Here is a 16,341-nt window from a genome sequence, read left to right as displayed (position 1 = left end):
ATGTTGGCGATGTATGTTGTGTGTATTTTTTATCAATGGTTTTCAGAATAGCTTAAGGAAATATTGTGTGTTTTCTCTCCTCTCTCAGTGTTCAAGTCTCTTATAGCTTGACCCCTTAGATCTGGAACAATGGTATCATATTAGGTTATGACTCCATGGCAATCGAGGATTTATAAGTATTTACAAGGATTGGTTATGTGATATGCAAGCAAGGCACCAAGCATGACTAATTAAATTTGTGGGGCTTCAAGGATCCAATTCTCAGAACATTTGAATCAAATTGTTTATGTCACTTCTATACTTAAATGGATTAACAAGGAAGAGAATAATTAGGCCTTAAGGCATTTTTCTTAGTCCTTAATAGTTTGATCATTGAATGCACTCAAAAACATTCAAGTTATATTTAAATATTGCCTTTAATTTTTTCCAGAGGATTCATCTCCCTTATTATCCCATCAAAAGCACAAGAAGAATGAAAATATAACTTAAAATGGTGATCCACATAATGAAACAAGCCCCATTATTATTCTATAACAAAAATACCCATGGAAAAAATTGTAAAGAGAAAGAAAATCAAGAGTATTCAATGGAAAAATTTGGAGAGGGTGATAAGAGATGGATAGTGGATGATAGAGCAGAAGAGATGAATGTTCATAATTGTAATTGGGTTGAGAAATTTGGAATGGTCCATGGGATTCCTTTCCAACCTCCTCTAGGACTTCACATTCCTCGATGGTGGTCATGCCTAAGGAAATAATATGATCTTCTTCATCAAAATATACACAACAGACAAGGTGAAGGGTGAGGCCTACATCAATATATGCAAGGGGAAGGTTATCCATGGATATGAGCTCACTATTACTATATCATGGAGTGACGAGTCCAAGGATGAGATTGGAAATGATAATTTTCTCCTGCCTTACCTTGCAAATGAGAATGTTTACCAAGACCCCGAGATCAAAATCTCTATTAATATCGACACACATTACATAGAGGAGCTCCACCAGGATTTTCTTACCCATGGGAAGCCTCTCATATTAGAAAGGGTGAAATAGAGCATTTAGAATATGACTATTGGAGGGTATTCCAAAGATGAACTGGAGTCTAAAGTCCTTGTATCCAAAGACAAACCCTTGAAGCCCAAGTTCCTTGAGAAAGGAGTGGAAAGAAAGCAGACTCCTTTTCCCCCCTTCTGATTGTTAAGGAGGGTTTCAAGACCATTCGTCTAATGGAGAAGTTCCATTCTAGACCTCATGATATATTAAACCTGCTCATGGATGAGAAAAGATGGAAGGTTTTCACTCAAAGTAATGCCAAGATTATCCAAGAGGTTGACAGTTCTTTCTCTCTATTTGATAGTTTCATCACGGGTGTTATTCAAAATTTTCATAAGACAAGATTCTTGTCTATAAGTGGAAATCCATGAACGGGGATGATGGGTTCTTCTCTAATGTTATAGTAATATTTGAGGAACCAAAAGTAGGGGTTACTATGGTGGATATCACAAATACCAATGTACTCGAAGAAGAAATATTTTTCAATGCTACAATGGTTGAAGAAACAACTTTTAAAATGCAAAGGTCGAGAGCGGAAACTCCTCAATTCAGGCACAACCCTCCACAATCGTGGGCTCAAGATCTTGGAGCTCAACCTTTAAACTCATATTTATTTGAATTTAGTTCTCTAGTAAATTCTTCTTTACCTCCTTTATCTCTTCGCAAGGTTCTCAGGGACATCTACTAGCAACTTCCCTACCTTGAAATGAAGTGTTCCTAAAAATTATAGCTTTATCACAATTTATTGCTAGGAATAGGCCTCAAATTGAGAATATGTCTCAAGATCCAAAGTTTTCATTTCTTTTCGGTGGAGAACCTGGAAGTGATACTACAATTAGGTGGGACTATTTTCACTAACTCAAGATGAACTGTTAGATGGAACAAAGAGCGAGCAAGGAGAGGGAAGGAGCCTGTTGGAAGATCCATAATTTCCTTCTAATTCTAGCTAGTAGCCTATAGGTCCAGGTGTTGTGTCAATATCATTTCTAGTAGGTCTAGAAGTTGCCTTAGCAGAATTGGCCACAGGTCCAGAAGTTACCTCAAGAGGGTCTTCAACAATTTTTGCAGTCTCAGACATAGACGTGGATATGGAAGATGATGTTGCAGTGTCAATGTTACTAACCAATAATAGATAGAATATGTAGACCACTGTAAGCATGGAAGGAGGACTTAGTTCTATGGTGAACATCTAAAAAATAAAAGAAATAGCTCTTGGTTGTCAAGAAAAGACTTTAGTGCTTGTCAAATGGAGCCATTCCAATTAGAATTGCAAAAGAAAAAAGACAACCTGATTGACATCAATGAGCCAAGGGATGCCATCTGGCCCGACAAAGTTTTGGTCTTTGTTAGGGTCCTATGTCTAGGAATCTTGGTCATGTTAGTCATGATGACGTGACTATTATTGTTTAAATAGGTATAGGTTTAGATTGAGTGTCATGTAAAGGTGTCTATTTTCGCTAAGAGTCCAATGTCTAAACTCATGTGTTTTCCTTACTAAAAGGGTAATAACGGGAAGTCTTTGGTCACCTTGGAAATAGTACAAAAATCATGTTATACAAATCATTATTTATTATGAGTTAGTCACAATCCTTAGTCATTATAAGTGGGTCAACTAAGTCCAAAAGTTATGTATACATCAACGCAATCATGAGATGATTTATGCACATATTTGAAGGCTCTTTGAAGTTAGTTTGAATGTCAGTTCAAGGACAACTCATGATCTCAGCGGGAAATAATGGTCAAAAGGACAATCCTTCCCTTTTCCCAAAGCATTGTGTTTTCATAAGGTGTTGCGCATTCATGATTTCCTTGTCCTATCACAATCAACTCTCTCATTTATCCTCCAGTTCATTCTTCATGTCTATTTGAACTTTCATCTCCATTCCACAATGCTCATCTCTTCACCATTTTCATCAAGGGCTCTAGTTTGCTCGTTTTATTCGTTGCGAAAGGGAGGCAAGGGCGCTACAAATTCACACAATGCTACCATTCTCGCTTGTCGGTGGTCAAAATTTCTTCACAGGTGCAAATATAGGTCTATCTTTGTTCCTCATTTTTGAATGAACTCTCAAATTGCATGTAGAAGCTAGGAAAAAAACATAAAAATCCTACAAGAAAGATAAATTCATCGTCGCTTCTCTTCAAAAATCATTGTGTTTTTTCCTTTGTGATGTGTTTTATCCTAATGCGTTGTGTTTCCACACAGTGTGTTATATTCCTTATTTGTCACTGCCAATTCACATTTTATTTGTATAAACCTACATGCAATATGTTCCTTGGGTTTAAAACTAAATCAAATATTTTTCCCTAAGTGCTTATGTTTGGAAGTGTTTAAAAAATCAAATACCTTCAGCATTGCATTTATATCTATTGTGCTACGACTATCTCTTTTAAATTCTCTGTCAACAGTTGTGAAATTGCAAGTTCTGTAGGGTTTTCTTGAGGATGTCTTCATTGTTTAAGTTTTTTGTGTAATTTCTTGTTGTCTATTAAGGCATCATTAGAGGTTTTTAATATCATAACACATCCATTATTACACAAAAATAATTGCTCATAACCCTAAAACTATTCACTATTGCAAAAGAAAGATCATGTCAACTACAGAAGACAAGAATCACAAGGGAAGTGCCATTGTGTTATTTGAGCCACAAGATGTCACAACCATCAACGCAAATCTAGCCATCATAATCGATTTTGAATAAGTAGGGTGTATGAGGTTTTGTGAAAAGATTCAGGGGTATCATCAACAGTTGACAAAAGAGTTTGCTAGGTTTTTTTATGGTTTGCAAGAAAAGGTGGGAACTCTAACTTTTCCAGTCACATCTCAATCAATAGTCGAGGCCACTGATATCCCTTTAAATGGAGAAGAATGGTTCAAGGGTATGGATTTTTATTTGGTTGATTTCAAAGACTTTCTCAAACCAAAACACCAGAAAGGATATGGTTCTATTGTTGCAAGAAGTTATCTACAATACCGTCATACTAAAATGTTGGAAGTAATTCAAAGGTACTTCACATGTGAAGCGAGGTTTAGTAAAGTGTATCACTATCACATTAGGCTCCTAATGAATTTTACCAGCAAGAAACCTTTGAAAATTCCTTATTATTTGTTTAGGAGTCTATGTAATATGGTTGAAAGAATTCAAACAAAATGAAATCACATTGAAGCCAGTTTGTTTCATTTTTCATTCACTAAATTGTTAGTGATAAAGGAGCTTGAGAAGGAGGAGCAGTCATGGCAGGATTTTTTGGTTTCTTCATGATGGTGTTGATGGTGCTAGACTCGCCAACATTTCAAGGGGATCTCCCCGATAAGAAGTCACAATTAGACCTCAGATCATTTTTTGTAGGAGTCCTAGCAGTGGGTCGTAAGGTAATTCCTTAACCACAGTGTCGCACAGAGGCAAGTAAGATAACTTTGTCAGTAGCAAGGGTGTGACTGATGCAGAGAGTCAAGGAATTTGTACGAGATGTTCCAACACTTCAAAGGGAGAGGAAGGTGAAGGTGAGTTCCAGGTTGAAATGGATCCATCCCAACTCGGCTGCGACACACCACGCAAAGGACATGCACATCTTCTGGCAAAGCAGTCCACTCGGATGCGGTAGTCACAACATACAAGGTAAGATAACATGAAAAGCACTCATGAATCAGTCTGATACAAGTGTGACAGTTGATATAGCAAGGTTCATGAGAAATGTCTATCTAATGTCCGGTAGAACAGTCGACACGGATGGTGACAACATTAAAAACATATGCAACACATTAACAACAAGATTCATATAATTGCATACAAATCAGTTCATTTACAAGTACGTAAGTTAAACAACATATATCATTAAGGAAACCGGAACAGTCCAACTATAATAACAACATATGCATGAAAATGTGTTGGCTCTTATTATTAAATAAGTGTAAGCCACAATCATACAATACACCATGTAAACCTGCTAGCCCCAACAATGGAACGTTACAGCCACATCTGCCTGCTCCTCCAAAGAGATGTACTAGCTCTGTACAGTGGAGAGGCCAAGGCACATAATAATATTGTCCAAGCCTTCTTCAAGATAGTCTTAGTAGAAGCTTGGTTGACCAAAAGCCTATACAATGAGTTATGGGGGACTATTTATAGAAAAGGGTGGGGTGACCCTTGACATTCCCCTTTGTGACAGTTCAACTATCCTCATGACTCTTCACCTACTCTATGACTGTTACATCCAACTATTAACACTCGACATACACTTGACATGACTCAACGTTATAATGCACATGTACTCATGTGAGACAACATGGCTTCAAAAAGCCTCACATGACATCATTGACACTCAATCCGTTGTGGTGAGACCAACTCTTTGACATGCTTGTCATGGTGAAGCTGGTGAGTTGATGCCAAGCTTGGTCATATGTGATGGTGTGCATGCACCTCATGGTAACATCTTGTTGAAGCGAACTCTTGCCTCCGTTGCAACCAGTGCATTGGTTCGGCCCCTTCATCCATCTCATCTGCTAACATGCGCATGGTCTTCTTGGGTACAGTTGAACTAGCAACACACTGACACATAGTGTCTATGCTGATCTTCAAGTGTGTGTTGGTCGTCATACACATCAACTTGCCGAAGTGCATGTTCAGCCCCAGTTGGACTTTCTTCTTATCTTTGCCTTGGTGAGTGTGTTGAATGGGTTCGATTGCATGCGTGCGGTCAATGACATGCATGTTGTTGGATCCTTTACATGCAATCAACAACACTGGTCACCATGTCTACTCTGTGTTAGCTACTGGGATGGATCTTTAACTTGTACGGGCTCAGTTTCATTCGTGAGTGAATGTTGCGCCCACTATTGTTCTTGTTCCTACTGCAACTCATTCGTTTGCCTGTGCAGCTTCATGTTCTTCCTAATTTGTTGCTTCAGCACATGCAACTCCTTCTTTATTCCATCTTCTACCTTCACGCGATACTCATGTCACGCCATCACTTCATATCTGGAGTCTCCAAAGTTGCTTTCATCATCAATGGACCCGCTTGAGCTTGCAACCTTGTTCCGCCTCTGTGTTGTCAACAACTTTCCTCTTGCATTCACTGCATTTTCTATGCTTCCTTCAGTTGTTTTTCATGATGTTGCTTGTTGTGATGTTGGTGCTTGATGTCCTTGTCTATGAACGACTTGATGTCTTCACGAGTAGGCAAGCTCATAGACACTTGATTCATTGGATCCCCAAGCATGCTCTGACCAGTTTCCTTGGCTCTAATATCTTGGAAACCATTGTACCTGTAATTCTGAGAGGCAGATGAACACCTATGATACCTAGAGACATGGAAACACTCATAGCAATCAATTTGTCAGTGGAAAACCAAAATGAACATGAGAACTGACTTGCAACATACCAAGGTAAATGATCATGAAGGTTGCGCAATTTCGGCTAGGAAGTCAAGAGACCAACTACCAAGACTGCACAAGGAACATTCCGAGCTACTGAGAGACTGACTAACTGCTGGACCTGCGCAATGCACAATCCAGTCTCGCTATTGACTGCTAGGATTGCGCATTGTGAAATTCCAACTGGGAAGGACTACTAGCCCAGGGACAGATTTGCACAATTTCTTGAACCAAGTAGCCATTGTCCTCCAGAAATGCACAAAATAGTCCTGGAGGCCAGTGTTAGGTAGGACTGCACAAATATGGAGAGGAAGGTGAGCCTTCCTTCCCCAGATTGCGCAATGCAGCCTTGGTGAAGGTAGAGTCTGGGCCAAGGTTGGCCCGACTCGCCGATAAGAAATTGAAAGCAATTAATACAATAAATGCATGGCAACACTAAGTGATAGTAGAAGTGATTGAAAATGCATGCAAAACATGAATGAAATATTCAGCAAGAAGATCAACATGCATGTGGTTGAGGCAGTTCGTCGGTTGGGCGAATGCCCGTGAAAAATAGTTTCATGCATGCGATAATAGTAAGATAGCAACAAAAACTGAAACAGAGCTAGGAAAAGCTATTATATATGTAAACGACAGCAATCATTCAAACAAATGACGAAAATAGTACTCCGACAAGCGAAAACACAAAAAGTGACAGAAATGCAGCACAAGGCATGGGAAGCGGGCTTACCCCAAAACAGTTGAGCTGAATGTGCCGACTACTCCTAGATGTGATGTGGGATATAAGAGCTGCAAGGTTAATGTGAGGAATGAGCTCTATAGTGTCCGATTGATGAGCTTTGATAACATCAAGGTTGTGACGTGCGTGCCACAAATCTAGGGGAAGCGACACTTGGAGGGAGGTTTCTGAATTGTTCCTTGCATGTAACCTCCAACTACTAAACATAGATCCCTGAAACAAGGGATGCCTTTGCATGTTGCCTTGGGAGAAACATCCCATGCATGCAAGTCTATTTTGCTCAGTCCCGAAGGGAACTGTCAACTCAGCTGCACATGCAAGAGACTACTTGATTGCTGGAGAAAAATACGCATTTCTGGCTGGGAGCTGGGTTAGCTGCCCAGGAGATTTGCGCAATTTTTGGGCTAAGCAGCTAACTGCTGCCCAGCTTTGTGAAGAACTGTCGGGAGGGTTGGCTGGTAGGTTTTCTCAATCCTGGAGCCCAGCAGGTTGTCAGAGAGGATTGCACTATTTCTGGAGGGTATGATGGTTTCCCTCCAGAAATGTGCAATTTTCAAGGGGAAGTTGCTCAGCCTGCAGCTGGACCAAGTCCAGGTGAGTAGCTTGTGAAGGGAGAAGATCAAACTATGATCGATAGGCTGCCTTTGAGAAAGAAGGACACTAAAGCTTGAGGACTTGACGAAGCAAGGCAAGACTCTATGAATGTTGGTAGGGAGGCTCCAAAATAGGCTAAGGCAAAATTTTGTAGGGTGGTTGTAGCCGTTACAACACTTGGCAACACACAGGTAGAACTCCAGCTCTCTAAATGGACCTTGTTCTTGAAAAACAAGTCTAGCACCTCCGGAAGTATTGTTCAGCTCTCAGCTCGTCTTGGCTTCACAATAGCTTGATTGTAAGATGTAGCATCTGCCAGACTCTTAGTCGATTGACACACATTCCAAGCCAAGGCAACACAGTTGTTTCGATTGGGGTTGAGGGGTATATAAGTGCACAAGCAATATAGTCGTCAGAGTCTAAGTTTCATCTCTCGTGTTTCTCCAGTGCCAGCAGGCCTAGATAGTACCCTGGTGGAGTCACATAGGAACACAAGCATGGCTCCACTACCAGCGAGCCTAGTCAGTACCCCAGCAAAGTTACTTGCATCACCTCCCTACACAGGAAGCCTTTCTCTTCTTTCGCCTTATTCATTTTTCATTTGAATTTTTTGACTTTTCATTTTTTTCTTTTTTCACTATGCATAGCACTTATTCATTTCAGAGGCGGAAGAGGGATCCCGACCTATTGAGAGCAGAAGAGTTTTTTCTAGCAAATAAGTAGTTTATTGTATCTATCATGTGCCTGTTAAGGTTTTTCCCCCTCATCTTACTCTACTTGACTAAGATGACAAGGGTTAACCCAAAAACAGCCGACTAGAGAAGGTGACACTAGTGAGCACGCAATCATTGTGTTTTCACCAAGGTTCACTTCAAATAGTACGTATCTTTCTTCAACGTATCATGGACTAAAAGTAACAAGCTCATCATACAGAGGCAAGATGATAGATAACCAAGTAGTGATAGTTGTACAAGCCCTCTTGTACTTCACCCAGCTCGTTTCAAGAGTCATACATGGTTTCATGCCAACTAACCTACAAACGAAACGAGTGAACGAACTAATCAATCAACAAAGCAAAGCAAGAGAAGAAGCAAAAATGAAAGCGAAGCAAGTAAACAAACAACAAACAAAGCATGTAAGCAAACAATCATGCAAGCAAACAATTGAAAGAAAACACTACTCCTACTCCTACACTAACGGTGCATGGGCCTGATCATGTGAAGTGATATTTCCAATGCAGCCACTGGCACATTGGTAGACCCATGTTGGTGAAGGCTTGGTCTGCGAGTAACCTAGATGTGTGTACCAACAAACAAGAAAGATATAATAGTGAATACAACCACACTTCATGTTTCAAAGTTCCCACGGGACATAAGTCAGTGCATGTGCATGACGGATGGTACATGGACTTATCATGGTGTTGTGTGACCCTACGTGCAACTTTGAAGCAAAAGCACACTCTTGACTGAGACATGAAAGCAAACGAAAGAAACAAAGATAACTTGTGTCGCGCATGAGTTCTTGCAATGTAAGACTCCTCCAATGCATGAGCCATGGGATCATGCAGTTCAAGTAGAGGAAGTGTGATCTGCATGTGAGATGGATCTTCAATGCATACAGACGAGTGATGAGGAGCCTTGGGTGATTGAACAGTTTCATGATCAAAAGTGAGACTAACCCGAAGAGAACGAGGACTTGAAATAACCATCAACTCATGCTAAAGTGCCTCAATAGTCTTGGGTGTCTCAACTTCATCATCAAGTAGATCATCATAAACCAGTGGCTTTGAAAGATCAACTGCGATAGATTCATGATCATGATAAAATATAGAAGCAAATGGATCGCGAATGCCACGATCAAAAAAGTTAATGAATTCTTTGGCATCCTCATAATCAGATGAATCAAACAGAGGGGTAGATGAAAAGCGAACGAACTCATCCTCTGTGTTTCCAAAAAAGACAGATGAAGGATCAAGTTGATCTTCAATGAATAACTTATCCTCTCCATTGTCAAATGATGGAATAACATCCGGTGAGTCCTGCGAGTGATCAATAATGGGTGCATCCGTGGATGAAGACACACATGCAAAATCATGGATGGCAGGTTCACCAAAGAAGCTAGGAAATAATGGAAGGGGCTCAGATGGAAGGGAGTCATCCATCTCCGAGTGTTAATGTTCAAGCTCCCACTCATACTCTTCATGAATGACATTGCATGTTGGTTGTGCAACACCAACTCCGTTAGTGGGTTGTTCCTCGTTCATAACAAGTGAAGAGTCTGGAATGGATGAACACAAGACAGCATCATCTGGAGGAACACCTGAGTGAAAATACAGAGGTCAAAGAAAAGAATGCATATGGTAACTCGAAGGACTCACAACCAACTCTTCGTGAAAATGGAGTGAAGTGATGTTGGGAGAGTGTGAAGGATGAACAGGTGCGCAAACATGATTCTCAGCATCACTAAGCGATGGTGGAACTGTTGGATGAGAGGGAGGCAGACAGTCTGTCGGGACAGTATGTCCTCCCACATGGGATTGCACAGTTCCATCAATGAAGAAGGTTGAGTGAGGCTTGACATCAAGCTTTCTCTTGGGATGGGCATATTTCTTAAGATAGTACTCGAACTGGTCCCAGAGATAAGTGAACTTCATCTGGCTCCTCGGAGCTTGAAACTGCAAGTCACAGAAGTGCTGCCAAAAATCAATAATGGATTCATGCGGAGCCCTCCGTTGCTGTAATAGTTTCTGGTCAAGATGGTCTGGATCAAAATGATAGAATGTGTCTTCAACAAGATCATGTAGAATTTTGTAGAATTTTTCTACAAATTAGCTAGCTCTGATACCATGTAGAAATTTTTCTACAGATTAGCTAGCTCTAATACCATGTAGAAATTTCCCACCTGTAAATCACCTGGTAATGCAATGTACTAAAGCAAAACACTTGATCTACTTCTACAAACAATTTAGTGGAAGCTTAATCAACCATGAGCAACATCAATAAGAACACATATAACTGATAAGAAGGAAACAATCACACATAACACAGAAGAATTTACCCAGGGAAAGCACCTGCCTAAAACCCCATCTATGTATTATTATACAAGTGGAAAGATAGTTCGGATTACACAAAGCCTTAGCTCGGAATCTATCCAGCTCTTAGTACAATCCCTCTACTGCTCATAGATAATCAAAGGCTTCTCACAAACCTTCTCCTCTGCCATCTAAGCCTCCTATTTCTATGCACAGTTTTTCCTGGGTCCTCCAGCTGCAACCTATGTGATTCTCACCTCACACACAACACTGACCTCTGAAATAACTGCACAAAGATGAAGGAGATAAATCCTCATCATGGATGAGCTTCCTTTATAGGAAAAATATTCATCCAACTGATAGTACACTGTCCCTTCTCTGATCTCAACTGGGTCTCTAACAGAACTGACATGCATCAGTTATCCATGAGTGAATACACAGTGATCTGAAAATAACGGTTGTCACATGCATGCAAGCATCAACAAACTGTATCTCATTAATTAACAACTTGTTAAATTAATCTAACTAAACTTGACTAAGTTAAACTAAGTCAACTGATCCTCTCAATATAGAACTCATCCTTAATTCCTCAATCAATGGAGCAAATCAAGGACACATTCCCCAATTAGTGGAGAAATAATTGCATGTTCTCACAAAGACTTCAAGTTTGATTTTCCTTAACTAATTAACTCATGGAGAATTAATTAATTAATATTTCCAACTGTTGTTAAGACCAAAATTAATTTTACTTCATATAGATAGACTAGGGACTGTTATAAATAGGAAAGGACCCAGAAATGCTATTTTTAGAACTTTCTATTTTTAGCAGTTTCACCTCTCACCCAATGTGGCCAATGACCTCACTGGCCAAACCGTTATTTTTAGACATGCTATTTTTAGCAGGTCTACTTTTAACACATTCTAAATTTAGCATTTCTTGTTGCAAACTTTTCAACACTCCCTCTCAACAAGAAAGGCTTCCTCTCGAACCCGATCCTGTAACTTTGGAATGTTCTGCATGCAACAATCTATCTGGTCCACTTGCTCCAACAACACTTGGAACAAAAACACTCCCAAATGACCACTCTGTTGGGCTAGGAACATACTCTGATGTTGAAGCTCTACCTGCTGCTGACAAGTTCTCCCTCTCTGACATCTATGCTACTGCAACATCTCCATGCATCTCGCACCATTGCACACCTCTTTGTGCCACCTAGCACTGTGCAAAACACTTGTGCCTCTCGCATTGCTACAGCCTACTAGCTATGCATTGTCCTGGTATTCCCTGCACTGTCGCTCTCTCTACCGCTCCATCCGCATCTGTCTCTACCCAATGAGTCAGTTCCTGCTACTCCACATCGGGGCTCATGTAGCAAGGTCTCATCTAAGAGGTTGGGTGCCTCAAGGATCCTGCCCCTCCTCCTTGGGACGATCACACTATATCGCCCCACCTCCTACCTAGAGGTATGGCTAGATGTGATCCCTTAGCCCACCTGGCTCGAATTTTCCCCCTACTGGAGGTATCTGCATGAGTAGATGTCTCTACTCGATCTCCACTCAGCTTCCCTTATTGTGGTTGCTCCACAACCTCCTGAAGCTGTTGCACCAATCGTGGCTGCTCCACAATTGTCTGAGACTTCTTTTGGCTCTGCATGTTGAGAGGTAATTTAATCTCCCTCTCAACCACCAAGTATCTAACCTTTGCCTTGCTCCTCAAGGCTTTGCATGCATCTTGTACCTCAAGTGCATACAGGTTCTTGGCTAGCACACCAATCTATTTCCACTTTCCCACCGTCATGAAATTCCCTTAAAAAAGAGTTAATTTTAAATCAGCGATATCTCCCTCATCCGAACTCCGATTCAGCCAATTTTTTTTTGAATTTGGGTCTTTTCCTGCAAGGAATCCAAATCTGCTATTTGTTTCTGAAAATTTTGTACAGAAATTTTCAAATATTCTCTGCAAACTCTCGGCCCAAAACTCAAAACTTTGAAATCTCCTCTCAGTATATTGTTCTTCCTTGATAACCTGTGCTCCAATACCATGTAGAATTTTTCTACAAATTAGCTAGCTCTGATACCATGTAGAACTTTTTCTACAGATCAGCTAGCTCTAATACCATGTAGAAATTTCCCACCTGTAGATCACCTGGTAATACAATGTACTAAAGCAAAACACTTGATCTACTTCTACAAACAATTTAGCGGAAGCTTAATCAACCATGAGCAACATCAATAAGAAAACATATAACTGATAAGAAGGAACCAATCACACATAAAATAGAAGAATTTACCCAGGGAAAGCACCTACCTAAAACCCCATCTCTATATTAGCATACAAGTGGAAATATAGTTCAGATTACACAAAGCCTTAGCTCGGAAGCTATCCAGCTCTCAGTACAATCCCTCTGCTGCTCATAGACAGTCAAAGGCTTCTCACAAACCTTCTCCTCTACCCTCCAAGCCTCCTATTTCTATGCACAATTTTTCCTAGGTCCTCCAACTGCAACCTGTGTGATTCTCACCTCACACACAACACTAACCTCTGAAATAACTGCACAAACCTGAAGGAGATAAATCCTCATCATGGATGAGCTTCCTTTATAGGAAAAATATTCATCCAACTGATAGTACACTGTCCCTTCTCTGATCTCAACTGGGTCTCTGACAGAACTGACATGCATCAGTTATCCATGAGTGAATACATAGTTATCTGAAAATAACAGTTGTCACATGCATGCAAGCATCAACAAACTGTATCTCATTAATTTAACAACTTGTTAAATTAATCTAACTAAACTTGACTAAGTTAAACTAAGTCAATTGATCCTCTCAATATAGAACTCATCCTTAATTCCTCAATCAATGGAGCAAATCAAGGACACATTCCCCAATTAGTGGGGAAATAATTGCATGTTCTCACAAAGACTTCAAGTTTGATTTTCCTTAACTAATTAACTCATGGAGAATTAATTAATTAATATTTCCAACCACTGTTAAGACCAAAATTAACTTTACTTCATATAGATAGAGTAGAGACTGTTATAAATAGGAAGGGACCCAGAAATGCTATTTTTATAAGTTCCTATTTTTAGCAGTTTCACCTCTCACCCAATGTGGCCAATGACCTCACTGACCAAACTGCTATTTTTAGACATGTTATTTTTAGCAGGTCTATTTTTAGCACATTCTAAATTTAGCATTTCTTGTTGAACACTTTTCAACAGATCACAGAAGTGCTCACATGAGTACATGGTGTCAGTCGGTAGGCTGAGCACCCAACGAAATGGAGATTCACAAAGTGTGTATGAAAGCAGCAAACTGGCTTGTTCGTTAGTAAACTCATCTTCCTCATAAATCATGGAAAGGAAGTTATGTAAGTGCTCCAGTCAGGCCACTTTGCTTTCACCATCATACATGTGAGTGGACAAGAAATCAAATAGCTTCCCCGAGATGGAGACATCTTCACAATTTGAAAAACATCTCGAGGGAAGAAGAATGCAAGACTCCATGAAAGATATGAAAAGGTTCAAAACTGGATGAGAGGACATTGCTTGTCATCAGGCCCTCCTTCTAGCACCAGAAATGTTGATGGTGTTGGACCCGCCAACATGTCAAGGGAATCTCCCCGGTAAGAAGTCCCAAATAGACGTCAGACCGTTTGGTGTAGGAGTCCCAGCAGTGGGTCATAAGGTAATGCCTTGATCACGATGTCGCACAGAGGCAAGTAAGATAACCCTTTGTTAGTAGCAAGTGTGTGACTGATGCAGAGAGTCAAGGAATGTGTACAACAGGTTCTAACACTTCAAAGGGAGAGGAAGGTGAAGGTGAGTTCCAGGTTGAAAGGGATCAGTCCCAACTTGGCTAGGAACACACCACACAAAGGACATGCACAACTTTCGGTCGAGCAATCCACTCGAATGCGAAAGTCACAAAATACAAGGTAAGATAACACTAACAACACTCATGGATAAGTCTGAGATGAGTGTGACAGTTGATATAGCAGGGTTCATGAGAAAGGCCTGTCTGATGTCTGGCGGAGCAGTTGACACGAACGGTGACAGCATTAACAACATATGCAACACATTAACAACAAGATTCATATAATTGCATACAAATCAGTTCATATGCAAGTACGTAAGTTAAACAAAATATATCATTAAGGCAACTGAAACAATCCAACTACAATAACAACATATGCATGAAAATGTGTTAGCTCTTATTATTAAAAAAGTGTAAGTCACAATCATACAATACACCATGTAAACTTGCTAGCCCCAATAGTGGAACGTTACAGCCACATCTGCCTGCTCCTCCAAAGAGATGTACTAGCTCCGTGCAATGGAGAAGCCAAGGCACGTTACAATACTGTCCAAGCCTTCTTCAAGATAGTCTTAATAGAAGCTTGGCTGACCAAAAGCCTATACAATGAGTTATGAGGGACTATTTATAGCAAAGGGTGGGTTGACCCTTGACATTCCCCTTTGTGACAGTTCAACTACCCTCATGACTCTTCACCTACTCTATGATTGTTACATCCAACTGTTGACACTCGACTTACACTTGACATGAATCAAAATTACAATGCACATGTACTCATGTGAGACAACATGGCTTGAGCAAGCCTTGCAAGACATCACTGACACTCAGTCTGCTATGGTGAGACAAACTCTTTGAAATTCTTGTGATGGTGAAGCTGACGAGTTGATGTCAATCTTGGTCGTCTGTGATGGTGTGCATGTACCTCATGGTGAAATCTTGCTGAAGCGAACTCTTTCCTCTGTTGCAACTGGTGCATTGGTTCGGCCCCTTCATCCAACTTGTTTGCTAACATGCACATGGTCTTCTTGGGTATGGTTGAACCAGCAACACACTAATGCATAGACTTGTCCATGCTGATATTCAAGTGTGTGTTGGTGGTCATGCGCATCAACTTGTTGAAGTGCATGTTCAGCCCTAGTTGGACTTTCTTCTTGTCTTCACCTTAGTGAGTGCACTCAACAACAGTCGTGTTGTTGGATCCTTTGCATGCAATCAACAACACTACTCACCATGTCTACTTCGTGTTAGCTGTTGGGATGGGTCTTTGACTTGTACGGGTGCAGTTTCATCTGTGAGTGCATGTTGCGCCCACTATTTTTCATGTTCCTGTTGCAGCTCATTCGTTTGTCTGTGCAGCTTCATGTTCTTCCTGAGTTGCTGCTTCAGCACATGCAACTCCTTCTTTGTTCCATCTTCTGCCTTCACGTGATCCTAATGTCACGTCGTTTCTTCATAGCCAAAGTCTCCAAAGATTCTTTCATCATCAATGGACATGCTTGAGCTTGCAACCTTGTTTCGCCTCTGTGTTGTCAACAACCTTCCTCTTGCATTCACTACATTCTCTACGTTCGCTGCATTCGGTATGCTACCTTCAGCTGTTGTTCATGATGTTGCTTGTTGTGATGTTGTTGCTTGATGTCCTTGTCTACGAAAAACTTGATGTCTTCGTGAGTAGGCAAGCTCATAGACACTTGATCGACTGCAACGCCAAGCGTGCTCTAAACGGTGT

At 40.6% G+C, this 16,341-nt stretch overlaps 1 pseudogene; it reads left to right on the top strand.

The window, feature by feature from the left end:
• Positions 1-586: 586 nt before the first annotated feature.
• LOC149240555 (uncharacterized) overlaps positions 587-16,341 on the top strand; it is a 109,621-nt pseudogene continuing 93,866 nt past the window's right edge.

The sequence above is a fragment of the Pinus tabuliformis genome, chromosome 8 (genome assembly GCF_031772625.1).
Source record: "Pinus tabuliformis cultivar Carrire ecotype Pingquan chromosome 8, CPIR1, whole genome shotgun sequence".
NCBI lineage: Eukaryota > Viridiplantae > Streptophyta > Pinopsida > Pinales > Pinaceae > Pinus > Pinus tabuliformis.
This window is presented reverse-complemented; position numbering and strand designations above follow the sequence as displayed.